This window comes from Tenrec ecaudatus, chromosome X, assembly GCF_050624435.1.
Source record: "Tenrec ecaudatus isolate mTenEca1 chromosome X, mTenEca1.hap1, whole genome shotgun sequence".
NCBI classification, from domain to species: Eukaryota; Metazoa; Chordata; class Mammalia; order Afrosoricida; family Tenrecidae; genus Tenrec; species Tenrec ecaudatus.
In genome coordinates, this window is record NC_134548.1 from 121,930,999 (window position 1) to 121,946,991 (window position 15,993).

Here is a 15,993-nt window from a genome sequence, read left to right on the forward strand (position 1 = left end):
GTTATGTGTGTGTTGTGTGTGTGTAAAATGTCCTTTTGTAAAACTAAACATGTCCCTTTTTGGGTTTTAAAAATGAGTGTGTTTTGCTCTTTTCTGGTGCCATTCAATTAATGACTGGGCCTGGTTCCTCAATCCAAGCCCAGTTAGCCTAACTTACTGAGAACAGCTGAACGGTGACAGTGAGAGAGCCAAAGTGGCAGGGGAGATTGGAATGGAGATAGCTGCTGGGGAGGAAACAGAGGACAGGCAGTTGGCAGGGAGATCAGGATGCAGTTTCCATTTCCTGCTAGAGGAGTTTACCTCTGGTTCCTTCTGCGCGCCCCCTGTTGTGAGGCTACAGGAGCCATTTTATCGCAGGAAATTGTGAGAGCTCCACCTCCATCTAGCTGTTTCCATCATTATAGTTCTCACAAAACTTAAACAGCGAAAAGTAAGGGGACAGTTTCGCTGATTTCCACCAATGAGATGCTTTAAAAGTCTGCGTCTGATCTGCAAGGTCAGCATTTCAAAACCACCAGCCAGCCACTCCCTCAGGACAAAGATGGGGCTTTCCACTCCGGTAAAGATTTACAGTCAAAGAAACTCACAAGAATTCACAGAAGCAGTTCTACCCTGTCCTCTAGGGTCACTATGAGTCGGCACTGACTCGGTGGCAGTGAGTGAGAATTAGCTGAACTGGCAGTCCACACTGGATGCCACTTTGACCCGAGTTTCCCCCTTTATTTGTGTTGTATAAACTCAGATTTAGGGGGTTCTGTTCTACCCTTTCCTAAAGATCCCCAATGGCATGATGGACGAAGTGTGTTGGGCTGCTAAGCTCAAGGTCAGTGGTTCAATCCAACCAACCATTCCACAAGAAAAAGATGAGGCTGGCAGCTCCTTTAAAGATTTGCAGTCTCAGAAATCCTTTAGAAGGTCAGTACGAGTTGGAATCAACTCATTGACAGTAGATGCTTTTTTTGTTGTCTATTACCCTTCCCCAAGAGGAAAATGTTTGGTCATTCCTGAGAAAAACAGGCACAGGCTATTCTTGCAGACAGCATCCCATAAAATGAAAGGACTTCTCTAACCTTCTTAAATAATTGCTGCATTTTCCAAACTGCACTAGACAAGTTATTTCCGGTAACTTTCTCATTGGCTCCCTCAAGAAACCTAGCTATCCATCAAACCACCAGTTCTTCATTAAAGCAAGAGAGATCATTTGTACAGTGCACACTGCGCCACCATTTCCATGTGACAAGTTTTCTGAAGGTTCAGACACATATGAGCATACTTATGCACACTTACTCAACATAGTGAGTCCTGAATCCTAGCAAACTTTCTGTTTGTTCAGTTGACACATGTCACCCAATACCTATACTCTTTTCTGGTTTTCTAAAAGGTACATGGGCAATATCATGGAAACCTTGACAAGAATCTTAGTGACTTGGTGAGGTACACATTGACCTGGCAACTGAAAGGCCAGCAGGTCAAAACCACCTGCCACTCTGTGGGAGAAAGATGAGGCTTTATCCTCCTGTATAAGTTTTGCAGTCTGGGGAACCCAAAAGGGCAGTTCAGCCCTGTTTTATCGGGTCTCTATGAGTCAGAATTGATCCAATGGCAAGGAATTTGGTTTGGAATTTGAAGACAAATTATATGGGAATTGAACTTTGTGGAGCCTATGACATTACTTCTTCAAGTCAGGTAGGGTGCGGAGGGGGGTTTGGAGGGGGCGTTGGAAGAAGGAAAGAGAGGCCAGCCAGCCCCAAAATCTTAGGCCTTCCTCATTGACATAAGACGTCACCAACTTTAAAAATAGCCAGTGGCAGGAATCCACTTAATTTTGGGTGCTGGGGCCAGCCTCCCGGACCTCTCCATTGGTTCCCTACTCCACGCCGTCGGGATGGTGCATTCACACCTTGCGGCACTGGGTTGAAGTCTGGTCCCACTTTCCCTGTGGCCCCTCCCCCGAGAAGAATTTGTTTCAAAGGATGACAATGATTCTGCAGCTCCAGGAGATGGACATATCTGATCAGAACACAGGGGAGCTGATGAAGAGGGAGGAGGAGAGAGTGGAGCACAGCCTGACCCACCAGGCCGTGAGGATGATGTTCCTGATTAAAGCAGCCAGTCCACAGAGAGAACAACATGTCTGGCCCCACTATGAGACATGATGCCCCTCAGTGACCAAGGGCGATACAGGAGACAGCACCAGAGACACAGTGTGGGAATTGCACCTGACCTGATCCCACCACACTGAGGCAAAGCACTCGGGGAGTGCAGCGGAACAGCAAGGGAATGGAGTGGCAAGGTTCCCAGGGAATGCTGAAAGTGGACTTTGGGGCTAGGGCGTGGTGCTCCAACACACTGGACTGGAAAACACTCCTAAAGGCCAACAAACAATCCTTGAACTAACTACAAGCTTTTTCTTGATGTGTTTTGTTTTGTTCTTTGTCAGGGGTTTGTTGTTGTTGTTTTGTTGTCTGGTTGTATACTGTTGCTTTGTTTTCATATATCTTGTTTTCGTACATGTTATTATCTCCACAGGTCTGACTAAATAAGATGGGCTGGATGAACTATCTGGAGGAAAAACAACGGGACCGACAGTTCCGGGGGGACTTGGGATAGGGGGAGGTGAGGGGGTAAGGAAGTGGTGTTAACAAACACAGGGATAAGGGAACAACATGGGACCCAAAATGGTGATGAGAGAGGAGTGGCAGGCCTGGTGGGGAATGATCAAGGGTAAGGTTGCGTAGAGAAGAGGTATAGCTGTAGCCCAGGTGGGATGGAGCATGGTAGTAGGGCAGGAGGAAAGTCAAGGGAGATGGAGGAAAGAGCTAGGAGTCAAAGGGCATTTATAGAGGTCTGGACAAAGACATGTACAGGCAAATATATATATGAGGATGGGGAAATAGATTTATGTGTCTATATTTATAGGTTTAGTATTAAGGTGGCGGAAGGACCTTGGGCCTCTACTCAAACACTCCCTCAATGCATGAATACTTTCTTTTATTAAATTGGCACTCTACAATGCTCACCCTCCCGACAAAACTGCTGGAGCCAAAGCGGGTGAACAAGTAAATGTGGTGAAAAAAGCTGATGGTGCCCGGCTATCAAAAGAGATAGTGTCTGGGGTCTTAAAGGCTTAAAGATAAACAAGCAGCCATCTAGCTCAGAAGCAACAAAGCCCACATGGAAGAACACATCAGCCTGTGTGATCACGTGGTCCCGAAGGGATCAGTTATCAGGCATCAAAAAACAAAAAATCATATCATTGGCTGCACACCTCCATGATACGATCGCCAAAGACAAACGGGTGCATAAGCAAATGTGGCGAAGAAAGCGGATGGTGCCCGGCTATCAAAAGAGATAGGGTATGGGGTCTTAAAGGCTTGAAGGTGAACAAGCGGCCATCTAGCTCAGAAGCAACAAAGCCCACATGGAAGAAGCACACCAGCCTGTGCAATCACGAGGTGCCAAAGGGACCAGGTATAAGGCATCATCCAAAATATATATATACCATAGTGAATGAAGGGGGAAGTCCAGAGTGGAGACCCAAAGCCCATTTGTCGGCCACTGGAGATCCCCTCACAGAGGGGTTTAGGGGAGGAGATAAGTCAGTCAGGGTGCAATGTAGTACTGATGAAGAATACAGCTTTCCCCCAGATCCTGGCTGCTTCCTCCCCCCCCCCAACTATCATGATCCGAATTCTACCTTGCAAGACTGGATAGAGCAGAGGTTGTACACTGGTGCATATGGGAGCTGGAGGCACAGGGAATCCATGGTGGATGATACCTTCAGGACCAGGGGTGTGAGGGGCGATACTGGGAGAGTAGAGGGTGAGTGGGTTGGAAAGGGGGAACCAATTACAAGGATCTACATGTGACCTCCTCCCTGGGAGAAGGACAGCAGAGAAGGGGGTGAAAGGAGACTCCGGACAGGGCAAGATATGACAAAATAACAATCTATAAATTATCAAGGGCTCATGAGGGAGAGGGGAGCGGGGAGGAAGGGGGAAAGAAAGAGGACCTGATGCAAAGGGCTTAAGTGGAGAGCAAATGCTTTGAAAATGATTAGGGCAAAGAATGTACAGATGTGCTTTATACAATTGATGCATGTATATGTATGGATTGTAATAAGAGTTGTATGAACCCCTAACAAAATGTTAAAAATAAAGGAAAACTCAGGAGATCAGACAACAAAATGCAATGAAGTATGTTGGACAGGGGAAAATATTCACTAAGGAAATCTAAAGGATAGCCTTTAATTAATAATAGTATAGCCACATGGAATCACTATGACAAATGTACCATGCAGATATGAGGTGTCAATTGTAAGAGAAACAGGGGATGGGGTAAATGGGTACTTTATACTTCTTGACAACCATTATGTAAACCTACAACTATACTAAAATAAAGTTTATTCACATTTGAAAAAAAATAGCCAGTGGCATTGCTATTCATGGACATGCCTTCACTGATATTACATGCAGACATTCCTAGTTCTCCCAAAAGCCAGTAGCCTGAATTTTCACAAGCTTTTAGGGTCACATTCTGCCTTCTTTTCTTAACTGTGTGTCTTAAAATACTTACTTTGCTTTTACTTCAGTCTGTCACTTTATGTATCAATTACATATGGCCTTTCAACAGCAGAACACACCATCTGGTCCACAAACTAGAGCCCACACCCTTATGCTGAATTTTGTTCCATCCCAAAACATGTATTTGCTGTTGTATAGACAGATACAGGCTATGGCCCAAAATGAGGGGCAGGTGATATGCTGGATATATAAAATCTACTACAGATTATTAGTGAAATATCAAACCCGGAAGCATTGCAAAATCAAGCTGGCTGCCATTGCCCTTCTTTCAGGGCTGCCATCGCCCTTCTTTCTGAAACAATCTAAGCAGAGATCCGAGTTTCTCTCCCTTCCTTTATGAGGAATGCCATGCAAATCATCTCTGAGCCTTTTCTTTGTCATCTCTTCAAGTGCATAGCACTATGAAAGCTTCATAAAGTATTATTTGAACCTTTTAAAAGATCATTTGGACAAAAAGCCCAAATCCACTATTTCTTTGGATTACATGTAGGAGAATCATTCCAAAACAACAACTCATTACTATCGAGTCCATTCCAACTCATGGGGATCCTATAGGGATTGTGGAGCACCTGGTTAAGTTTGAGCCACTAACCTTGCAGCTAGCAGCCCAATGCATAGCCCATTATGCCACCAGGGCTCCTTATTTAAGATGAGAAAACACTAAGACCACACTTGTTGTCATTGTGTTGATTCTGACTCACATCGACCCTATAGGACAGAGTAAAACTGCTCTGTGGGTTGCTGAGAATGTCACTCTTTATAGAAGCAGCTTTAGGGGATGAGACAGTCTCATCTTTCTCTTGATAAGTAGCTGGTGGTTTCAAACTGCTGACCTTGCAGTTAGCAGCCCATTGTAGTAAACCCACTATACCACCAGAGCGCCTCCCCTAAGAGGGTAAAGAACTCAAAGCCAACTCTCCTTTCCTGGAGGCCTCAATAGTGTATTCCACTTGCACTACTTCAGTTCTCGCCCTTTCTCCTTTCCCTGCCTTTCTTGCATGTCTGACTTCTAGATCATTACTGGGCTACAAAGCTCATTCTCTACACCCTATTCATCATCCCCATCCATGGATGGGCCTTCTAAAAACTGCCTCTAACTCTCTTACTGTTCCTCCTATTCATTCTCACACACCCCTTCATTTCCACCATTGTAGCCCACATCACACGGTGTGGTAGCTGTGTCCTTAGTTGTCTGTCTCCCCATACTAAACAGAAGAATTTCGGTGGTCAATGTATTCGTCTTTATCACTGTAACACTAACACCTATCCTGGTGTCTGGCACCTTACAGGTATTTACAGTAAATGTTTGATGAATGATAGAATGTTGAATGTCCCGCAAGCCCATGAAACTCAACATATCCGAAGTTAAAGCATCCCATTAAAATTGATGGCCCTCCCAAGTCCCCCTATTTCTTCCAAGTACCAACATTCCTCAAAACATCCTACTCAAAAATAATCAAACTTCTTCCCTACATTGTCCCTAACCAATATCACTGTTGTTCTTGTTAGGTGCTGTCCAGGTGTTTCTGATTCATAGCCAAAGAATGTGCAACAGAATGAAACACTACGGGCAAACACCTCATAACCATGGGCAAACTGGAAAGACATCATGCTCAGCAAAGTTAGTCCATCTCATAAAGGCAAATACTGTATGAGATCACGATTATGAAAGAAAAAGAAATCAAGGAAAATGGTTGTCACAGCAAAAGAAGCAGAATTTGAAGGTGACGGACGAGGGGGTCAGGGAGAGGGGAGAGGAAAAGAGAGGAAGGGGATAAACAAACAAATAAAATGAGGGTGATGTTTCCAATCTCAAGAAAAAACATATTTCTCATGTGAGACTAGAGATATGGGGTTCAGAGAAAGAAAAGACAGACAAACTGACTCGCTGGTCCTGCACAATTGTTCCTATGTTGAAGCCCATTGTTGCGTTCACTGTGTCAATCTATCTTGTTGAGAGCCTTCCTTTTTATCCCCTGACCCTCTCAATTACCAAGTATGTTATTCTCCAGAACCTGGTCCCTCTTTATAAAACGCTAAATGTACCTGAGATGAAGTCTCACCAGGCTCACTTGTAAGTAGCCTACTTCGCCCAAGATCTAGTCACTAAATCCTGTCAATTCTTTCTTCACAGTCTCTCCAGTTTGACCTTTCTACTCCAACAAACCCAGTCCTGATTCCCTGGTTATGAGCTCAGTGAGTTTCTTTCATTTCCCCCTCCTTTGTGCTTAGGGGCATCCTGGGCAAACCACCGCCACCTCAAATAGGATACTAAATTGGGAATTCCTATTTATTTGTCAATCTCACCTACTAAACTAAAAGCCCCTTCAAGGCAGGGATTAGATCTCCTTGCCTATTTGTCCAATTCCTACCATAATATCTTCAACATTGTAACTATTCAATAAACAAAAGAAGGGCAACCTGTTTGTTAAAATGAATGGATCTCTAGTTCAAATCCCTGTTGCTACCGTTGTAAATACTGTCTGTTCTATCTTCTGGGGAGATAAACACCAGGATGTGATCGCATTCTATCAACCTTTCATGAACATAAAGGCTATTATTGTATTTTCCCCCTCAGACTTAACTTTTTTGGTTCAATAATTTTTGTTACATTAATCTTTCCTCCTCTATATTAGATTTCTGAAATATGTTTCCAACAAAAAACAGACAGGATTTTCACCCACCCTGGAAAAACCTTTGAGTCAATGTCTTTCTCAGACTAATGATTGCTAACTTCTCTCAGATGGTAACGAGAAGACTTGGGGTAAAACAACACAAAGTTAAGAGCAGCACAGATCATTGGGTTACCCACTTGTTAAACTTGCTCCTTAAACTCAATAACAAAGTCAATTCTGGCTCTGTAGGGCAAGATAGCCCTTCCTCGGTGAGTTTCCAAGGCTGTACATCTTTACAGGAGTAGAACACCTCATCTCTCTCTCAAGGAGAGGTTGGTGGTTTTGAGCTACTGACCTTGCTGTTAGCAACCCAAGATGGAATCCACTATGCCACCAGGGTCCTTCAATTTGCTTCTAGGTGTTTGTGAATAGTTATGCCAAATGTTGACTACAAGCCAAAAGACTTGCAATTCGAATCCATCTAGGGTTTCCTTGGAGACAGGTCTGGTGGTTATTTTCTGAAAGTTCACTGCCTTGGACACCATCTGAAGCAGTCCTACTCCACACAATGAGAACGCCAAGGGAAGGAACTGGCTCTATGGCCATTTACAACAACAGAAATTTCTCCTCTGACTACGAAACAACAGAAAATCTCTTCCAACACACGGCCCTATTAATACTAAGAAAGCAAAGCCAGAGAAATCTATATAAATCTTGAAGGAAAAAGAACCAAGGCCCAAAGTGGGTCTCAGACCACAGCTTGTGTAAAGATGGAAGAAAATGTATTTCCATCCACATACACAAAAGAAGAAAAAGGCTAACATGTACAGATTTATGTGTATTATAAGTAATGTGGACATTGTTTTTTGCTAAAAGAATAATGGGGAGCAAGTCTTGAGCAGTTTAAGAGACCACTGAGAAACCAAAGGGAAAAGCAATAATCATTTTATGACCATGAATTGAAGCTGAGAAATTATATGACAGATAGAGCCTCCACCTCCAGACACACATATCTACCCCCATCACTGTCACCACATTAGGGAGCTCAAGTCTTGACTCAAATGCTTGACTCTTAATGATATTTTGTTGTTGTTACAGTCCTGTGTTGTTGGCTCAGGACTGTACAGTTTCATGCAGAACTGAGTCTACAGAAGCTAACAACACTCATAACAACCCAATGAACAACAGAGAAACACTGCCTGGTCCTGCACCATCCTCACAGTTACTGTTACATTTGATCCCATTGTTGCAGCCACTGTGTCAATCCACCTCCTTGAAGTTCTTCTTTTTTAATGATGTTCTACTTTACCAAGCATGATGTCTTCTCCAAAGGTAGACTGGTACCTCTTGATAATACTCCAATTAGGTAAGATATAATCTCCCTATCCTTACTTCTAACGCGCATGCATTCTGGACATACTTCTTCCGGCATATATTTGTTTGCTCTGGCAGGTCATGGATATTTCATATCTTCACCAAAATCATAATTCAAAGTTATCAATTCTTCTTCAGTCTTCCTCATCCATTGTCCAGCTTTCACATGCATAGGAAAATATAAAACATGAAAATGCAAAGACCAAACTGCCATCAAGTCAGTGCCGGCTCATAGCAACCCTACAGGACAGGAAAGAACTGTCCCTGTAAGTTTCCAAGAATAACTCTATAGGAGGAGAAAGCCCTGTCTCCCTCCTGAGGAGCGGCTGGTGATTTTGAACTGTTAGCAGCCCAAGGCATAATCACTACACCACCAACGCTCCTTTGAAATATGAAAAGACAACTGAAAATGTCATGGCTAAGGTCAGGCTTACCTTAGTCCTCAAGGTGGCATCTTGGATTTGTAACACTTAAAAAGAGATCTTTTGCAGCAGATTTGCCCAGTGCAATATAGTGTTTGAATTATTGACTGCTTCTTCCATGGGTGCTGATTGTGGATGCAAGTACAATAAAATCCTTGAAAATGCCAATATTGTCTCTATCAAGATGTTGCTTTTTGGTCCAGTTGTGATGATTATTCTTTTATATTGGTGTGTAATCCACACTGAAGGCTGCAGTCCTTGATCTTCATCAGCAAATGCTTCAAGTCCTCTTCACTTTCATCAAGCAAAATTGTGTCATCTACATATCACAGATTGTTAATTACCCTTCCTCCAATCCTGATGCCACATTCTGCACTTCTTCATATAAGCCGTCTTCTCAGATTATTTTCCCAGCATATAAATTGATTAAGGATGGTGAACGGATACAACCCTGATGTATCGTTTTCTTGATCTTTAAAAAAAAAAAAACTTCTTGATCTTAAACTACGCAGTATCCCCTTGTTCTGGTCACAAAACTCTCTCTTGGTCTACAAACAAGCTCCACATGATGGCTACAGGAAGCTTGCATGACATTTATAGTTCCCTCACACCGATGCACTCACTCAGAGAAGATTAGCACAAGAATTTTCATATCCCAAGATACCATGACACACTTTTATAGATACATTTAGATATACTGACACATAGTCATTCTCAGCTACTCATCCATGCAGAAATACACTTTGGTGTATACATAGACACTTATATATGTATGTAAATGCACCCTCTCTCTCTCAACCTAGTCTTATTCTAGAGTTCTCTTTTTCTCATAGTCACACTCATACAAAGTTAGAAATGGTCGAGTGTCCATTGGTATCTTTGTTGAGAGAGTATCTGTCTTGGAAGACCTAATTGGGTATCAAGTAGGTGAGAAGACAAATGACTGGGAGAGGGAAGAGGCAGAGTGAGAACGGGTGAGTGGATAACAGAGAGAAACTTAGTAGAAAGAAGAATTTTTAAAAAAATCAATGTTGGCAAAATCCTGGTGCATCATTTTTGCCAACGTTTTCCGTTTAATTGTGGCTTTCCTTTGAATATTCTCCAAGTCTCACATCTCCCTTCATTTTATCTAGCAATCTGAAGCTCTCTGTCCCAGTCAGCCTCCCTTCGTGTTTGTGTTACTGTCCCATGACAAAAAAATTAACTCGAGTGCCAGGCAATATTTTATAACAAGACCCTGATATGTAAATAGAACTGCACTTAAGAATTATTTGTAGTAATGAATTTGTGGAAATGTAATGAGAGAAAGAAAATATGCTTATTTATTCCTTTCAGGAAATTCCTCTATTCCCCCTGGTTTTCTTCAGTTATATTTTTGGCAGGCTGTGGACAATGGAAATGTGAAGACATCACTCTCAAAGAGAATTATAATAATCACATCCATTTTATACAGATGTCACCATAGGGTTAGGCAGTTGGAAAATCCAGCCATCACAATGAATAAGCACTTAAAATTAAGGGCATGCCATACTTTGGTAACACTCGTTTTTAACATTGTCAGTAGTTCACAGGAAATATTTTCAGACGTTAAAAGTATTCATATTTGGCAAGGCAGATTTATGTCTTATAAGATGAGAACCAAAAAAAGCAAGCTATAAATGCTGGTATGTTTCCTGAAAATTCATTATGAAGCCTTTTAGCAACAAGAGCCCACATGCATAAGTGTAACTAATAAAAATGTTTGCAATAATGAATTTGTGAATTTGGTCCTTGAACATACACTACGTGTACTAGACATTGAGGGGTGATATTGAAAAATAAAAGACATTGTTGCCTTGCTTCAAGGAATTTATGGTATAGCTGGGTTGGGTTGGGGGTGGGGGGTGTTGAACTGAGCAGTACAGAAGAGGTAGGGTGAGTAAGCAGGCCAAGAAAACAGCATGAGTGAAAGAAAGTTCAGAATCAGAAAAGAGAATGACCTATTTCGCTGACAGTAGGCTCCTGGGGGCTATATGGTTGTGAGTTGTAGGGGGAAAGGATAGAATGAGAAGGGAATTGTTAGAGGTTTTGAATATTGAGTTGAAATCTGTCACCGATGGAGAGCCACTGAAATTGGACTTTTTATGAAAGTCAATATTTATTAACATAATCATATCAATATTTTAAGAAGGAATTCAAAGGATGATAAAAAATTCAAAAATGTTTAACCAGTTTTATAGAACTGCAGCACATTTCATGAGCTAATATACACACACAGAGGCAATGCCTGGATTAGGAATGAGATCAGTTGCTAGCTGTGTGTTCAAGTAAGTGAAGAGAGTGGTAATGGAGAAATGTGTAGTCTGATAAGCCTAATATTAAGTGGCAAAAGTCATGCACACAAGAATTCACTGGCATTGAAGAATTAATTAGACCACTAGTAGGACTTTTGGGGGAACACGTGTCTTGCAGCTCAACCCTACAGGTTAAGACTTGACAAGTAAATAAAACCTATAGAACTATATTAAGCACCTCAAGTCCTCTAAGCAATTAGAATATAAAGGTTAAGAAACCAGGCTGGTTTCTGTTTATTCTGAACTTTCACCTATTAACGGTTTGCTTATTAGCTCTTAAGCAAATAAATATTACTGTAGCTTTGTCGGGTGTGTTGAGTCAGTTCGGACAAGATCCTACATACACCATGTACACAACTGCTATGTTTGAACTCATTGTTGTAGTCACTATATCAATCCATCTCATCAAGGGTCTTCCTCTTTTGTATACAGACCCTCTACTATACCAAGCCTGATGTTTTCTGCCAGGAACTGGTGTCTTCTAATGACATGCCCGAAGTGTGTGATGGGAAGGAGTCTTCCTATCCTTGCTTCTAAATATTACAAGTGACTAATCATAATCTGAAACAGAAGTAGACATAAACAGTGTCAGTTACTGACTAAAACATCTACTTCTTAGATATAATCCTGTGCTGCTTTCAGGGCCAAGGGTGTATGCTTAGGCAGACTTCCCCATAGCATCTGACAGATGGCTCTCTCCTTTCTCCTTCGGGAAGAATCAAGCAAATTCAGGAGCTAATCTTAAATCCTTTTCTAACTTCAAATTAACCCAGAGAAATGAGTATATGTGACCCTGAAAAATCAAACTTCCTCTCTACTTAATGTGGACAACTAATAGTCCTTCACATCTGGCAGCTAATCAAAGTGACCACCACCCATGAGCATCACCCTCCCTCAAACCCAAGATGTTCCAGGCAAGAGAACAAACCATGTGAATGATTCACATGTTTCCACTCTCTGTCCAAAAAATGAACACACGCAAAAAGTTTCCACTTAATTTATAATCAGATGAATCTATACATTTCCTTTTTAAAAAATGAAAGGGTAGCTATTTTAAATCTCTAAAAACTACTCATTACATTCTTCACAAAGGTACTTTTTGACAAAATACATGTGTATTACAGCCATCACTGGAACTTGTGTATTTTGATCATCGAGGGAGATAAGGGTTCTATGTAGCTGATGCCAAATAACTAATCAATCCTCCAATGATTTTGGATGTGTTTCATAGAGCTGGTGGTTCTGTAGATACAGGTTGATTCTATCCTGTCTTTTGTGTTATCTCAATAGTATATATGAAAACAGATCTTTTTGTTTGGAATGTTTCTCAAGGCCAATGTCTTATTATAGTTTCAACACCTGCAAATACTTGGCAGAGTTTTTGTTCCATTCTCTCCAAATCCCCCACTCTTGCTATCACTCCGACCCTATCATTTACCATTATGAAGCTGTAAATTTATATACTGTGTCCTTTCTTTGATGTGTTAATTGTCTATCCTTGACCCAGGAAATGTGTACTTGCTGGAGCATAAAGTTAAGTTCTAAATCACATTTCATGGGGAAAATTGATGTCTAAGACAAAGAGGCAGAAATCTGTAGCTAGTAGGTAGCAGGGAGAAAGACTATATAACCCAGGATAGAGAGGTTTATCTCCAGTTCTCCTCCTAACCAATTCTATGACTTGAACAAACAATACTAAAGTCCCCATTTATGCAAGTCTAAAAAGTAGGGCTTGGGCTAGTTTAAGTCCAAGGTCAAACATTTCATAATTCTAAGAACTGAAGTCATGAGGTAATTCCACTTTACAGTCTTCATGAAATCCCTTGATGGTACAAATGGTTAAATATTCTGCCACTAACTAAAAGTTGGCAATTTGAATCCACCCCGGAGTGCCTTGGGCAAAAGGCCTGGCAATTCCCTTCCAAAATATGTCAGCCATTGAAAAACCCCCGGAACACAGTTCTATTACTCAAACATGGGGTCTCAATGAATTGGAATCAACTCAATGGCAACCAGTTTGGGATTTGTTTTTGGTTTTATAACCCCTGATATGAAAGAAAGTATGGCTTGAAGAGATCATCAGATGATAATGACTTTTGTACAAAATTTACAAATATTAACTATAAATAACCAAATAGGCAGAAACCTTTGTTGATGTGACCATGTGCAACAATAAATTACAGGACTGCTTGCTGAGTCACATTCTGAGTGTGTATACCTTCATCAACACTGTAATTTTACACAACTTAAAATGAATTTTTTTCAGAGCAAGATATGAAAAATATCTCAATTCCTGTCATGCCTCCACCCACCACCCACCTTCCATCCTTTCTGGGTCTTCCTTAGTTTGCATAATGATGCCCAGTTTTTAAGATGGCAATCTTATTGTTCATTTAAACATTTTATTTTTTTCTGGAATATTTGTTAAATAGAGCCCTTCCTCAGGGAGGTTTTATACCCCAGAGTGGTAAGGCAATGGGAAAGAAACAATTTTCTGGATCTCACATTTGTTAACATCAATGTGAGCTTACAGCAGGGCTTTTGAAAAGCAGGCATTTAGATTTGTACAGAAACCCTATCTGCTCCAACAACAGATGATCACAGATCAACTGATTACCAAAAGTCAAAACCTCTGTCCACTAGCAAAAGGAAGAGTGAGGCATGTGTGTCCTCTGTAAGTAGCTTTTGATTTTAGGGGGATCCATTGAAACATGGCTGGAGCATACTGGTTATGGGTTAGGCTGCAATAGGCAAAGTCAGCAGTTCTAAACCACTAGCCACCCCAAAGGAGAAAGATGGGACTTTCTACTCCTGCCAGGAGTTAAAAGTCTCAGAAACTCACAGGAGCAGGCTACCCTGTCCTACAAGGTCACTGTAGGACGTCAAGTTGGGCCTCACTCGACGGCAGTGAGTTTGAGTTTTTTGAAATCTGAAGCATGCTGCCACTGAGTCCACTGAAATCTTTACAGAAGCAGATGGACACACCTTTCTCCTGGGGATTGGCTGGTGGGGTCAAACCACCAATTGTTCAGTTAGCAGCCAGGCACTTTAACCGCTGCATCACCAGCAGAGGCTCCTTTTAAAAGGAACCGAACTGAATCAAAAAAGTAAATTTTCATGGGCAGACAAAACCAAACTTCCACGCCATCCACTGAAAACAGATACAACTCCCAAGGCAGGACCTAAAACAAGTGTTTCCATCTAGAAACCACACAAAAACCGGAACCCTGGCCCAAATGTTATACTGGCTTAATTTCCTTAATCTTTCAGTTTGCAAGTTTTCATTTCATCAGCAGCTCTCTTGACTGCCTGGTACACTGATGGTTCTTTTTGGTGTTGTGTTTAAGGCAGGCTTAAAAGGCAGTAGGTTTGGGGGTTGAAATGCTTTTGTGGAACCCTGGTAGCACAGTGATTACACGCTTGAGTGCTAACCAAAAATCAGTGGTTTGACCCCTCCGCTTCTATGCCGAAGAACGATGAACATGTTTGACTCCCTAAAGAGTTACACACTTGAAAACCCTAGTTTTCCTCCATTCTACAGGGGTCCCTATGAGTCGGAATGAACTGAACGGTAGGTAACGGGTCCTTTGGTTTAAGTGCTTATGATAGTCTGTAAGTGGACAATGCCAGACCTTTGTTTGTTTCATGCACCCAGTAGACAGATGAGCATAAACGAATGCCCTTCACAAAAATCTCTCGCCTACAAAGATCCACTCAGACACCTTCACCCACACCTACACAGAGACACTCCCAACCTTCCCATTGCTATACACATGCATATGCAAATCAGCACATATTCTAATGCAGTACACCCACGCAGGTACTCATCACATACTTAAAAGAAATGGAAAGATCAGAGCAAAGACAAGTAATGTATAATATGTTACTGACAGAGAAGCCAAACCTACTGCCGGTGAGTCAATTTCAATTCATAGTGACCGTATAAGCCAGATTAAGGACTGCTCCTTGGAACTTACAAGACTAAATCTATGGGAGTGGACAACCTCATTTTCCGCTGGGGAGTGGCTGATGGATTTAAACCGCTGACTTTGAGGTTACCAGTCCAATATTCAACCCACAGCACCACCAGGGTCCCTTGAGAAAGGACAAAACCAAGAGCAGCTCACTGTCCTCAAGTTGATTAGGACTCGCACTCACTGCCATTAAGCCAATTGCAACTGGCGGTAACCCTCTCGGACAGAGTAGAACTGTCCCTTTGAGTTTCCCAGACTTTTAATCAGTACAGGGGTAAACAGCCACAGCTGATCTTTCTCCTGCCTAGTGACTTGTGGGGTCAACCTGCTGACCTTGTGGGTAGCAGCTCAACACCAAGCGCACAATGCCACCAGGATGCCCTGTATCGTGTTTCTGAAGCTGTAAATCGTTCTCGGGAACAGACAGCCTCATCTCTCTTTGGCGGAGTGGCTGGTGGGTTTGAACCCCTGACCTTGTGGTTAGTCAGTCACCCACCACTTGTCCAACAGTGCCACCAGATGCTATTTTGCTGTGTTGGTGTGGTGGGCCTCGACCCATGCAAATCAGAATTGGCCAGAAGTATATGAATGTAAGTGAAGTGTATGCAACGGATTAACAGGATGCAGAGAGAACCTGCAGACAAATAGGTTATTGCTCATGAGAACAACTTGGTGTTAACTCCCTTGCCATA

At 42.0% G+C, this 15,993-nt stretch overlaps 1 protein-coding gene across 4 annotated transcripts in view; it reads right to left on the reverse strand.

Annotated features, from left to right (window-relative positions):
* MID2 (midline 2) overlaps positions 1-15,993 on the reverse strand; it is a 133,315-nt gene that overhangs the window by 100,184 nt on the left and 17,138 nt on the right. The gene's annotated exons all lie outside the window — the stretch shown is intronic.